Below are 14,883 nucleotides of genomic sequence, written 5' to 3'. Positions count from 1 at the left end.
ACACTTCTTTCTTGTAGTGTTTAGGTCTGAACATGCACAAAGGAAACTTGAACACATCAAAGATCCTGACTGTTTATCACAGCGTTTGTTACCTGTGGAAGATCAGGCTCTGGCTGCTGAGGTGAGTAAACAGCTTTTACATCACTCTGTGTTTGTTGCTAGGCTTGAAAATATGCTTCAGTAGACAATCTCCAGAAAACCAGTAATCAACAAAAAACCATTATCTGTGCAAAGATTGATGCTGCTGAAGTGAAACCCAGAAATGTTACAGTGGGTTTAATAAACTCATAGTCAGGCTTTTTGCCATTTGGCATATTTTGGCACCATCTGTGAGCTGAAATTTCTTATGTATTGAACAGTAGAAATGATTTAAGTTTATTTACATGCCTAAAATATTTTTTGAAGAATTACCCACATATTCACGCACTTTGGGACTTTTTTCCCTTTGCGTAACTGGGTTACCTTTCCCTTTTCCCTTTAAACTTTGAGGGGCCAACTTTGGCTTCTATTGGCCGATCCCTCCTTTTAGTAGCTTGAGACAATAGCCTCACGGTAACATTGTCGTGTTGACGTCAATTCCACCAATCAGAAGTTGCAGGGTGAGAAATACACCTGACACTAAATTTATGACACTTGCCCTCATCCAATCAAATGTCTGTAACTGGGCAGAAAATTGCGACTTTTGATGGGAAATGGCTCTTGGGCATTGAGTTAGTCAGGAAAAAGCTCTCATCCTATATAAACCACTAATAATAAGACAGACAGTAAATGGAGAAGTCCTCCTCTTGTGTCTGTGCTGTTTTGTCATGCTTATACCAAACAACTTGAGTCTGTCACCTTTGTTATAAAGCCCAACATTTCTGCAAGATTGCATGTCCCGTTTTTTTTCTCTCTGATTAAAAATCATAAAATGTGTCCATGTGATTCTATTAGAAAACTGTTTTCATTCATCAAGTTAACAGATATTTGATAAACTTCTGCTGCTTTTGTTGTTAACTGCCATGGTTGATTTCCTTCTGCAAATGTCCAAACTCAGGTGAGACTGAGAAACCCACCACTGCAGGTGAGAGGTGACAGGACAGAGGCTCTCCACCCCGGTGATACACCAGGACAGATTCAGCAGTGTGTGAGGAAGAGGAGGAGAACAAGGAGCCAACAGCAGGTGAGAGATGGAGAGGAGTACAGGGGGAAAACAGACAGCTGTTCTCTGTAGTTGAGGGACTGGTGAAAACAGTTAAAACAGTTTCTAGATATTTGCTTTGTGTATTTGCAGAAGTATCTCCAACACAAACTGTAACAGCTGCATACAGGGAACAACTCACTGATGTTTATCCTGCAGGACAGGATCTGATGGGGAAACAAGGAAATGCTTTGATTTATCCAGAATATATTTCGTTAAAATATTGTTTTCATGACAGTGGGATTGTGCTGGTTTCAGTGTGAAAAGTATGCAGCTCATTTAAATACAAAGTTAAAAGAGCTGCGAAAAGTTGTACATTGATAAAGTGTGTCAGTATTTTATGAGGACGTCATGTTTCTGTATCATCTCTCTCCTGTTAGAGCCTCTTACCCAAACATCACCCTGTTTAATGCTCTCATATCTTCAACATCTTAAGCAAATTATACTGCACAGTTTTCTCATCAATAAAAGAATATTTACTGCATCGGTTTGTCTTCCATCTTATCTGAAACATACAAGGATCAAATCTTATTAGTTTATTTTTGGGATTTTGCTCTTAAATATAATTAAAGCTTTCACACAGTGGTCACTATATTTGTGTGTTAGACAGTCAAACTGGTATAAATGATATGACATAAATATATTCCTTGAATTTTAACTGAAATGTAATATTTGAGACAACTGAGTTAAATTTCACCACTGAGCTGTCACGATCCTGGGTCTTTGACCGAGCGTTTTAAGTTTTAGTTTATGTTTGATGTTTATGGTTTACTTTTAGGTTCATTAGATTACCTAAGCTCATTTGTCTATTTCGATTCCTCTTATATTTTCTTCCCCTGTATTTAAGTTTCCCTCACCCTTTGTCTGTGAGGCTGTTTTGACTGCATGTCTTATGTTATCAAGTTTGGATTGTCATGTCTTCTTCACGTTTCCTGTTTTATTTTGGAAGAGTCTGGTGTTCTTTGTTCATTGTAGTTAGTGTTACTCTCCCCTGTATTGTCATTATGTTTCATTCTAGTCAGCTGTGTTCTCATGTGTCTCCACTTCCCCTGATCACCTCATGTGTATTTGAGTCCTTAGTCTTCCTTTGTTCGTCGTCAGGTCGTCTGTTTTTCTCGCCATAGTCAGAGTCACAGCCATTGCCACAGTTAGCTTTCATAGTTTGTTCCCAGTTTAGGTTTCTGTTTAGTTATTGCTCTTGTGCTGCCCTCGTTCTCGTTTGTTTCATTCATGATCATCAGCCACAATAAAGAGGCTCGCTTTTGTTTAAGTTCAGTCCCGTATCCTCACTTGTGTTCGCACCTGTGTCCACCACACACATCTCCGCACGGTCTGTCTCCACAAACCGTGACACTGAGCATTTCTTGTTCCAAAAAATGGTGCATATATAGTAAAATATCAATAATGTAAATCCTATTACATTTATACTGTAGCGGGCCAGGGCTGTTCGGGGTTTGTTCTGACAGTTATGTTTTGTTGTCATGTTGCCATGGTGACAGGTGACGCGCTCTCTCGGCGACTGTGTGTTTTTCCAGGTGAGAGAGCGCCTTTTTGTTTTGTTGTTGTTGTTGTTGTGCTAGTGCTGCTGAGCAGTTTGCTAGCGGCAGTGTTCTCCCGTTAAATCAAAATAAACGGCTGTGCTTCCTGGCTAACACGGCGGGAAGCAAGACCGAACGAAACCTCTGTCTGTTTCCTCCTTGTCTGAGCTCGCCACATTGGTGTCAGCAGTGGGATTGCTCATCCTTGCCATAATGGAGAGAGACATTCGGAGGCTGGAGCAAGCTGTCGAGGAGAGCATCCGCTGCTTGGGAAGCTGGGGATTGAAGAGAGAGGAAGCGGGCGGCCATGTAAGTCCCCCGACGGGTCCCGATGGCGCGAGCGCACCGCGGTGGCGGCTCGTCGCAACGGCGGCCCGTCGCGACAGACGCTGGGGCAATGCTTCATGGGCTGCCTCTGTCGACCGACACACCGAGCCCCCAACCGCGAGCAGTTATGCCTACAACGCCAGCTAAGGTACCGAAATACAACGGGCTAACCCCACTAGAGCCCTACCTCTCACAAGTTCGGCTAGCCGCAAGGCATAGTGGCTGGAGCGAGGAGGAGGCTGCTACACACCTAGCGCTAGCATTGGAGGGAGATGCAAAGCAGGTACTCCTTGACCTAGCCCCGGCAGAGCAGCATGAGCTCCAGGCCCTCACCACGGCACTCGAGAGGCGATTCGGGCAGCGGCACTCCACTGATCAGAGCAGAGAGCAGCTGACCAACCGGAGCCGTCGGCCGGGGGAGAGCCTGGGCACCTTTGCAGCGGACGTGTTGCTGTATGCTCGTCGTGGCTACCCGGAGTTCCCAGCAGCAGCCCGTGAGGAGCTTAGCCTGCATGCTTTTCTGTGAGGACTTTTTCCAGAGCGACTACGCCAACACGTCCACCTGGCCATGCCTCAAACTCTCCGTGAGGCGCTCCTTGAGGCTGAAAGGGCCGAGCTGGTGCTCACCTCGCAACCTAACCAGCAGGTGCCCCCCCCAAACTACCCCCAAATCAGAGCCGCAGACTGCGACGGGGAGGGGGAGGTCGCGGAGATATGCCAGCTGCAGCCCTCAGTGCCCCGGAGGCGTCCTCGTCGACCGACCGACCGCTGTTACCGGTGCGATGAGCCTGGCCACGTGGCGCGTGACTGCCTCGACGGCCAGAACTACGCAGCCTCAGGGAAACGGGGTGGGAGCGGTGTAGCAAGGGGACCACCGTTCCAGTTTCCTGTCCCCCTCCAAGGACGATGCATGGTGGTGGGCCGAGTTGGGCACCTCAAGGGACTCTACCTGAGCTGCTGTGTTGAGGACCAGCCATGCCGGGCCCTGGTGGACACGGGGTCTACCATTTTTCTAATACGACCTGGCGTGCTCCCTGGAACGTCCGGGCCATTGGTGAAGGGTTGGTCGCCCACCGACACCCAGCTGATGACAGTGACGGGGGAAAGAACTGATATGCGGGGGAAGAAACCGTTGCAGATCCGAGTGAAGGATCTGGAGCTGGTGCACGACTTCTGGCTTGCTGACATTCAAGACCAGTGCATCATCGGCCTTGATCTGCTGACCCGCTGGGGGGCCTGCGTCGACACCGCAAAGCGGGCTATCACTCTTGGCACAGAGACTCTTGCCCTCCAGTGCGGTGAAAAGCAGGGAGCGGAGGGGACCAGAGCCAGACGAGACAGGCGTCGGGCAGCTGCCGCTCAGCAGATTTCGGGTGCCGGTGGCTCTGGGTCATCTCTACTCACCTCAGCCCCGGCCTCTCAGCCCGACAAATCTCCCTCGACCGAAACAACCGAGGCTGTTGGTGACCTGTGGCAGCGCAGCAGCGTAGGTCTCAACGTTGATCAGCGCCAGCGGTTGAGGTGCCTCCTGGACGAGAATGTGGACATCTTTGCCGCCAGTGACAAAGACTGCAGGCAGACGGGGCTGGTCCAGCACACCATCGACACCGGCTCTGCTCAACCCATCCGTCTGCGCCCACACCGGCTGCCCCTCTCAAAACGGCAGGTGGCGGAGGAAAAGATCCGTGAGATGGCTGCGGCTGGGGTGATCAAGCCGTCCAACAGCCCATGGGCGGAACCCATGGTCCTGGTGGGGAAGAAGGATGGCAGCCCGAGGTTCTGCATGGACTTTCGCCGTCTCAATGCAGTCACCAAGAAGGACTCGTACCCGCTTCCACGGATCGACGAGGCCCTAGATTACATCACCGGCTCCAGCTGGTTCAGCTCCCTCGACCTACGCAGCGGTTACTGGCAGGTGGAGCTAGCCCCCGAAGCAAGGCCTAAGACTGCATTCACCATTGGACAGGGGCTGTGGCAGTTCAGGGTCATGCCATTTGGGCTCTGCAATGCGCCAGCGACGTTTGAGAGGCTGATGGAGAGGGTGCTCGTGAACATCCCTCGTAGCCGCTGTGTTGTGTACCTGGATGACCTGTTGGTGCGGTGGCGACCGACAGTGCACTGTCTCACCTGAGCGAGGTCTTCAGTGCCATCCGTCGAGCTGGGCTGCGGCTCAACCCTGCGAAGTGCCGGCTGTTGGCGAGAGAGACTACGTTCTTAGGCCATGTGATCAGCGCTCAAGGTATCGCCACCGATCCCGCAAAGGTGGCTGCGATCCGGGACTGGCCGACTCCCTCGAACGTCAAAGAACTGCGGAGCTTCCTGGGCCTAGCCTCCTACTACCGTCGGTTCATCAAGGGGTTCGCGACGATAGCCAGCCCCCTCCACCGCCTGACTGACAAGGGCCAGCCGTTTGGCTGGGGCGATGCCTGCGCTGCGGCTTTTGCACAGCTGAAGGAGGCCCTCACCAGAGCCCCAGTCCTGGCCTACCCCGACGCCCGGCAACCTTTCATTGTGGACACTGACGCTAGCAATGTAGGAGTCGGGGCGGTCCTTTCCCAGCAGGACGAGGCCGGAGGCAGTGGTGGCATACTTCAGCCGTGCTCTGGGGTGAGCCGAGAGGAACTATTGCGTGACCGGCGGGAGCTGCTGGTCAGTGAGTGCTAGCGGTGCGGCACTTCCGCCATACCTGCACAGCTGCCGGTTCCTCCCTGCGCACTGACCATGCATCTCTGACTTGGCTCCTGAACTTCAAACACCCAGAAGGTCAGGTGGCCCGCTGGCTGGAGGTCCTTCAGGGCTACGACTTCGAGATCCAGCATCGGGCAGGTCAACAGCATGGCAACGCTGATGCCCTCTCCAGACGGTCCTACATGGCCGTCGAGTGCCGCTACTGTCTGCAACAGGAGGAGCGGGCCCAGGAGGCGCTGGGGGTGGCTACTGCTCAGGCCACAGCCAGTGGAGGGGGATGGCTCCCATTGACCACGCAGCAGCTGAAGCGGGAGCAGGAGGCCGACGCGACGTTGGTTCAGGTGGGGGCCTGGCTGGAGGCGGCGCAACGCCCAAACTGGACAGGGGTGTCGGGACAGGAGCCCGAAGTGAAGGCCTACTACTCCCAGTACAACAACCTGGAGACCCACGACGGCCTCCTGTACCGGAGATGGCGGGCCCCCGGTCAGGGCAGGGATCTCCTGTTGGTGCCTCGGTCACTGCGGTCGCAGGTGCTCGAGCTTGTCCACGGCTCGGTGGGGGCCGGCCACTAGAGGAATGCCAAAACTCTCCGCCGCCTCAGGGGACGGTTCTACTGGCCTGGCTGTTGACGGGATGTGGAAATTCACGTGCACTGCTGTGACACCTGCACGGCACAGAAGGGCCCGACTCAACGCTCCACTGCCCCCCTTCAGCAGTACCTGGTGGGGGCCCCGATGGAGCGAGTGGGAGTGGACGTCCTAGGGCCTTTCCCTGTTACGGAGTCAGGGAACCGGTATGTGTTGGTGGCTATGGACTATTTCACAAAGTGGCCGGAGGCCTACGCAGTGCCGGACCAGAGTGCAACGACAAAGGCGGAGAAGCTGGTGGAGGAGATGTTCACCCATTTTGGGGTCCCGGCTGAGCTCCACAGTGACCAGGGGCGTAACTTCGAATCGAAGGTCTTCGAGGAGATCTGCCAGCAGCTGGGGGTAAAGAAGACGAGAACCACACCGCTCCACCCACAAAGCGACGGCTTGGTCGAGCGCTTTAACCGCACGCTGGCCACCCAGCTTGCCATTCTCACCAGCTGTCACCAGCGGGATTGGGACCGACATCTGCCCCTGGTCCTTTGGTCATATCGGACTGCGGTCCAGGAGTCCAGCCAGTGCACACCTGCCGCTTTGATGTTTGGGCGGGAGCTCCGGACGCCGGTGGATCTGGGGTTTGGGTCCCCCCCCCCCCCGAGCCGGAGATTGACGGTGGGCCAGAGATGGACTACTACAGGAGGCTGAGGGAGCGGCTGCAGGTGGTTCACGACTACACCCGCCAGGCCCAGGCCAGCGCGGGAGTACAACAGAAAAGAGCCTACGAGGGGATTCGTGCCTGGTGACAAGGTTTGGGTGTACTGCCCGGTTCGCAAGAGAGGAGTGTCCCCCAAACTCTGCAGTCACTGGCAAGGGCCGGCGGAGGTCGTGGAGTGGCTAACAGAAGTGGTGTACCGTAGCCGCATGCCGGGCCTGGGGTGCATGGTGGTGTTGCACCAGGACAGGCTCTCACCGTACCGACCGCTCGCTCCAGCAGACGCCAGGGCAGGGGATGCTGGTGGCACCCCATGTTCTGATCCGAGTGGCTTTTCCCCCCGCCGGTCGAGATCGGCCGGTGCGCCAGAGGAAGACACCTGGACATTTGCAGGACTTTGTGTGGGGTAATGGGGTTGTCGGGGACGACTGACCCCTTAGGTGGGGGCTATGTAGCGGGCCAGGGCTGTTCGGGGTTTGTTCTGACAGTTATGTTTTGTTGTCATGTTGCCATGGTGACAGGTGACGCGCTCTCTCGGCGACTGTGTGTTTTTCCGGGTGAGAGAGCGCCTTTTTGTTTTTTTGTTGTTGTTGTGCTAGTGCTGCTGAGCAGTTTGCTAGCGGCAGTGTTCTCCCGTTAAATCAAAATAAACGGCTGTGCTTCCTGGCTAACACGGCGGGAAGCAAGACCGAATGAAACCTCTGTCTCCTCCTTGTCTGAGCTCGCCACAATACCATCAAAATGAGACTCGTTTCAAGAGCTAGCAAACTAGTTTACTAGCTAAACTTAGCATCATTGTTGGCTAAAGGGACTCAGCGCATGGTTGTGGTATTCTCCCAGACACATCACACGGAAATGAAACAACACAATTTTTTCCAATCAAAGTCAAACAAATGATATAAAATAAAGATTTTCTCTGTTTCTGTCGAACATGCTGTCCGCCATAGCTGCAGCTGCTTATGTCACAGTTGCTAGGTAGCAGGAACAGCCTGTCGTCAGTGTTGCCAACTCCTCAGTAAGGAAAATCGCTATTGGTTGTCCTAAAAGTCGCTAGAAGTCGCTAAATGACGTCATCGCCTACTTTGCATAATTGGTCATGCTAATGTAATTGTAACCTATGTTGCTGGAGAGAGAAATAACATCGTGGAAGAGACATAAATTGAGTAAAAAACGTCCTAAATGCATTTAGAGTTTATTTAGAACTACAAATTAAATTTCTTTTAGCAATTATTGTTTTTTTAATGTCACAATTCCAACCCTGCTCCTTCACCCGGGCTTGGACCGGCAAAAGTGACCCGAAATAGGCACTCTAGTGGAGTTACTTTGTGTGTGTGTGTGTGTGTGTGTGTGTGTGTGTGTGTGTGTGTGTGTGTGTGTGTGTGTGTGTGTGTGTGTGTGTATATAAGTAGTTTTAAACCTTGTGATCCACAAAACAGCATAAGAGTAAAAGAAGAACTGACTGCGTTACAGTCAGTGCAGGAGCAGCGGCTTTGCTCATGCGCGATTCATTTGCAGTTTGGACGCATAGGTGTGAACATCTCCTGCCCTGATAGCAGCTGGGGGAGGACTATCCTCCACCCGTGAGCGCTTTGGAACGGGCGAGGTGCCCACGGCAGCACCCGCAGCTTGTTGAGAGTAAAAGCGATACGCACTTTCACGTCAAAAAGTCGTCATAAATAAGTCTCCAATAACACCAGAAAAAGTCGCCAGATTTGTCGCTAGTCGCTTTTTAGAAAAAAAGTCGCTAAGGGGGTTTGAAAACTCGCTAAATATAGCGACAAAGTCGCTAAGTTGGCAACACTGCCTGTCGTAGGTTAGACCGTCCAATTGAACAGCCCTGCACTTCTGGCCTTCGAAGGATGCAGCCTCTGAATTTGGACAATGCCAGTCACTTTTCACCTTAGCAGCAAAAGCATTTTGGTTATGGCCAAAATGCTAATAATTGTGATTAGCATTTAGGCCATAACCATGCACCCCTACAAATGACCATGTTTGAGATAAAATTACCTTCCTGTCAAATTTATGTAGTAAACAAGTGATTGTAGAGTAATACATTAAAATACTGAGTTAAGTATACAAATTTAAATGCATTCAAAAAGTTTGCATGCAGAGAAACATTTATGTTCTATTTTGGTGAAACATTAGATAGAGAACTTTTTTTAATTGAATATTTTTGGTTGTTTTGTAGCTGTCCTCCAGGTTCAGGTAAACCCAATGAGCATTACAAAATGTTAATGCTAATAAAATAAAAGTTTATAAAACACACAGCCTCTGCCTGCAGGGAAGCAGAGTGTGGCTGGGGCTTGGGCCGATGGTCGGGTGGTGAACTGGTGACTCAGGCAAGACACTTGAAGTCGCCCATCCTGCTGGCCTTGCTCTTGACGCTGACAGCGCCGTTGCCCTTGCACTTGAAGAAGTCAGCACCTCGTGTGTCCGGGTGTGTGCGTGAGCAGCAGTGCCTGGATGCAGACACTTAGATGGCAGTCACCATGACAGGGTCAACAAGGAGGGAGAGCAGTGACACTGACATCACTCGACCTCTTATGACCGCTCTGTACACACATACACGTACATGTGCTTCCTGTTCAAACCAGCCGAGGTAAAGTTACATAGAATTAAAAATGAATGTGAAAACTTGGATTGGAGATGTCACACCGTTCCATTGCATTTACATACTCACTTATGTAAATGCAATGAGCGTGTGGCTAACAAAACACATTTAAAGCAGTGAATCAGAAGCATGCAGAAGCATGCAGAGACTGGAAACTCATTCACACCTGAACTGATAATATGCTGTCACTACATGAAGGTTTCAGCGATTTCAGATAAACAGAACGGCTGTTCCCACAATCCTGGTTTTGGCGATAATTACAAACTTATCTGAAAAGCTGCAGTTCATTCCCAGAGAAGCTTTGTTTGATGCAGTTGCAGCAGAACACTTTCGCAAAATTAAAGCTGTGGATAAAAAGAAGTCGCAGGAATTACAGTTTCGGGATTTGTTTTTAATCTTGCTGAAGAACTTAGATATGCGTTGCAACCGCTGGAGAAGCAATAAACTGCATCGCCAGTAAGTTGATTTGCAAGAGAGTGGGTTTGTGTTAAGGGTCCCACTTACTTTACATAATTGAATTCAAGATATTTAAATTCTATTTAAGGTTATTTGTCCAAGCTTTCCACTTGGTTGCACCAGAGACTCCTGGAGGCTAAGGAGGCTAAAAAGGGGTTGTCATGGGTCAGTTGGCTGCACTCAGTCGGCATACCTGAAAGAGCAGAGGAAGAGTCTTATCTGCCACACTAGACTATGTCCAACTCTCATAAAGAAAAGCCCAATCAGAATAGTGGATAGAACCAGGTGTTGTACGTTGAGTTCTATTTGCAGGTGATTTTTGTTAATCTAGTATTTCTTAACATATTTGACTCAGTGAATGATTGAAAATAAACAGTTTTCCCGCAAAAGTATCTTTGAATGTAAATGGTGAATACTGCTTGTCATCAATGGAGCAAATTGCAGAAGAATTATTGGGCTCTTAATTACAGATCATAGATCTTCTTTTTTAATAATAAAGAAAATAACAACAATAAATAACAAAGAGTGACCTGGGACCTTGATTGTAACAAGGCTGAACCATTGTTGGTTCTTCTTGCTGAGCTTTTGAATGAATTCTTATAACACATTGTACGGTTGTAGAGTGAGGTCAAGTTAACAATCTGTTAAAATTTGGCTTACATTCACTAAGATCTTCAAGGTGAACTTAATAATTTATTGGTTGAAAATGAGCAAAAAGCCTTATCACTTAAAAACTATGACTCTTACAACTGTGTATTGTCAACACTCTATAAAGATTTAAAATATCATGTCACATTTGACCTCCCTTATTGCTGCAACATCATTTTGACTGATTAGAAAATAGCCTCACCTGGCACTGCACTCTGAACCACTCTGTCCTCCCACAGCCCAGCCACACACTGATGAAGAAGAAACCTTGAGAATAACGCAACAGATAACCTGGCCTTCATGATCACCCAGCCACAACCCCTGCTGAGTTTTGGGATTTGGTTTGGATTAAGTTGAGCTTATAGACGGTGCCACCAAACACTGATGTCAGATATTACAAAAATGGGCACCAAAAATCTCTCATGTGCAGCTGCAGTCTGTAGTAGCGACAGGCGTTGAAGACTTATACCAAAACACTGCTGGTGTCAATATAGGTACTGTCAGCGGTGCCTTAGTCTAAGACTAAAATTCATGTCAATAGAAGAAACAGTTGTCCTGAAAATTTTTCTCAAACTCTCACAAAAAGGTTTTTTGTTCTATAAATTATACAGATAAGCAATACTTCTGTCTTTACTGTCCAGGCATGTTACAGTGGTTTGCCTTGGACCTTTGAAGCAAGTGACTTTTCAAAATGCTGAAGAAGAAAATTTAACACATTATAATGTATTATATGATGCATTAAGTACAGGGGTTAAAGTGAGCCAAATGACCCAGAATGGCATACTGGCACCTTTTTTAAACATCATTAAATTGAAAAAACTGTTTCAAATAATGTCAGTCAGCTTCTCTTTTCATGTGCTGCAGCCTAGTTGCCCTCCTAGGTGATGCCAGAAGACATTAAAGTAACTACATGGTCTCACCTGCATCCATGCTTTCTTTTCTTTTTAAATCACAGTCATGTCTGCGCTGAGGCTGTCGATAAAGTTGCAGTATTTCAGCATCTGGATAGCTCTACTGACAAAGAGTAGATCTTAAACATAGTAACACTTTCTAAGTTGCAGGTAATTTCAAATGAAAGAGCTCAATCCATATCAGCAACCACACCACAACTGTTTCTGTACAGTTTTGATAATCATCTGTCTGTGAGCTTACAGGTACAGTCGTTGTATTTTCCAGGGAAGAAAAAAAGCTATTGTGGAGAAAAATTTATTTTGTAATTATTTCAGTCTTAGATAGAAGATAGAAGATAGATAGATAGAAGATAGAAGAGAAGACAGGACAGGGGAGGAAGATGAGAGTGAAATTTATAGTATAAGTAGTAGAGGTGTAAGTTTCAGAGGAAAAGGATTGTCAAACATTGTTTGTGAGCAAGGTCAGTATACTCTCAAGCAGATTTGCTAGGATGATAGTATGTTCTATGGTGACACTTGCCAAATGCTGTCTTTAGTGGAATGAGAGATTTGCATCATAGATATGCATCTGATGAAGCTGCAGCAAACATGTGATGCTATCATGTCAATATGGAGTTTCAAGCAACTTGGTGCTCTTTAAATTTCAGCATTGAAAACAATAAATTGAAGTTATTAATATAAACTGCATCATGATCATTCCCAACATGTCATGCACACATTGCTCAGAAGTTGTTGTGTATTCCCTGACTGACTGGCAGTGGTTCCTGGAGCTTTCTTGCTTTTGTTAGATGGAATTGTTAGCAAAGAATGTGCTGCACCAAAAATTTCCTAGTGATTCCTTTGGTTGCTAGCAGATTGGCACAGTCATCTGCAGTTTTTCATGTTTTTCTGCAAATACCAACTAACCACTTGCAGAGCAGTAGTGAAACAGAAATGGAGAAGACTTGTTTTGAAAGTGTGTCTCAGCACTGCAACTTTGACTTCTGACTTTTGAAGAGTACCTGATCAGTGTTTGAAGACAAGTTTGTCACTTCCATTCAAAAATGACTGCAACAGTATTATAGTGACCAAAGCAATCACAAAGAAGATTTTGCCGTCTGGTTAGGGAATGCAGTTTTTCAGGGAAAGTGATTCACACCATTCATGTCATTCCAATGCAATGCTCTGTAGTAATAGTAGCATTAGTAAAAGTAATACTGTAGATTTGAATTATATGAATTTTAATAAAGTGAATTTAAATTAAATGTGTGAGTTGGGCTAGAATAGAATAGAACAGAACAGAATAGCATTTTATTTTTATTGTACATGTAAAACAAAACCAGGCACAACAGAATACCCCTAGAGCAGCGGTCCCCAACCTTTTTGAGCCACGGACTAAACACGGTTTATGTCTTACAATATTTTCACAGACCAGCCTTTAAGGTGTCACAGATAAAGACAACAAAATGAAACCTGTAAAAAAAAGATTTATTTGTAACACACGGGAGAAGACCCAGGGAAACCAAATTAATGATAAAAATGATTAAAAAAATAATGATAAAAAATTATAAAAACCCTGAAAACCATAAATTTCACACCCGCGCCTCAACTCTTGCGACCCGGCACCAAATGACTCACGGACCAGTACCAGTCCATGGCCCGGGGGTTGGGGACCGCTGCCTTAGAGAGCCTGTCCACATGCCAACAGGTCAGAGCAATTTTAGCAGCACAAAGGGGGATACAATAAGCAGTCTTATGCAGTGGGTCTTTTATTGTTGGTTTTAGGATTTTAACAGGATTTTTTGAGAATATGAAAAGTAAAAAGTACCATCCTCCCTTTAATCTCTAATATCAAATTTTCATAGGTTCCTTGTGTATCATGCAAACGAAATAAAAAAATAAGTTGAATAAGGAGAGAATATATATTATCAGTATTACTGGGAATCATAAAACATGCTGCTGAATCCTGTCACTGTCAGCAAGGTGGGAAAGGGAATGCTAGAGGTTAAAATCGTTGTTCTATAGAGCATCAAAATTCATCCGTAAAATATTGTCACATCAAAGATGTTGAGTTATTTGGTCAAATATATCATTATATTTGACTTTGTCAGTATCGCCAGCCTTAACGCTTCACTTTTATTACTCTACATGTCCTTGCTGTTGCACTCTGACTGAGTTCATGAAGAGCTTTTGAGTATACTGCTGTAACATTACAGTGAAGAATAGGAATGGGCCAGATTTAAGAGGTGATAGATTGTCTCCTGTAAGAAGTTTAACCCAAAAGCAGGATCTCAGAAAGCCGGGATGGTCACCATTATGGGTTACAGTGTGAAGCAATCACCATGGTTATCATTCTAGATGTTAATGGACTTTTTATGGAGTGAGAGACAGATGGAGAGTGACTACAAAGACACATTAATGTCCTCCCCTTAATTTTTTAACCTTGACCTACCTATCGTGCTCCTGAAGTAATCGCCACACAGTGAAGCACACACACACACACACACACACAGCACACACACACACACACACACACACACACACACACACACACACACACTGAAAAGAATTCTGCAGAGGTCATTTATAATTAGTTACACAGCATGAAAGTAGTGCTGCAGTGCCACACACAATTCCAGACAACTTGCAGCAAACAGCATCCACTGCATGCAAGAAATAATCAGCATTCAAGGCAATCAAGTAATCATATTTTAAATAATGCATATCCCACTGGGGGATGATGTACTAGACTGTAGGTTGAATGTTAGATAATAAGCAAAAAAGAAAAAAAAGAGACAGAAGGAAAAAGAAAAAGCCAACCCATTATCTTTTCATTTTATTGTTGTATTGTATTTTTAACACCAGTTTTTTGTTGAGTACTGGTGCATTCAGCTGTATGTGTGGCTGTCAGAGTGACAGCTCTATATCACAACTCCAGCAGTGAGACAGGTTACCACAGGAACCCTGGAGAGAGCTGCAGGCTAATACTAAACAGCAGCAGTTGACACTGGAACTACAGACCTCTCTGCGGCTCAATCCAACTCAGGTTTCCCATTTTGTGGATTAGTGCAAGTTTAGGTGTCTGCCTCAGAAAGAAGCCTCACACCTGCTCCACTGCTTTCCCAGTCTGTAAAAACTGTACACCTGGACTTGAGTTATTTTGGTTCAGTGGATAAACCTCAAAATGAACTTTGACTGCTGTGCACTTTGCTCGGCTCAGCAACATATAGCCAGAGATGGGCAGTA

This window comes from Oreochromis aureus, linkage group 5 (assembly GCF_013358895.1).
Source record: "Oreochromis aureus strain Israel breed Guangdong linkage group 5, ZZ_aureus, whole genome shotgun sequence".
Lineage (NCBI taxonomy): Eukaryota > Metazoa > Chordata > Actinopteri > Cichliformes > Cichlidae > Oreochromis > Oreochromis aureus.
The sequence above is the reverse complement of the archived record's forward strand: the minus strand, read 5'-3'. Positions refer to the sequence as shown.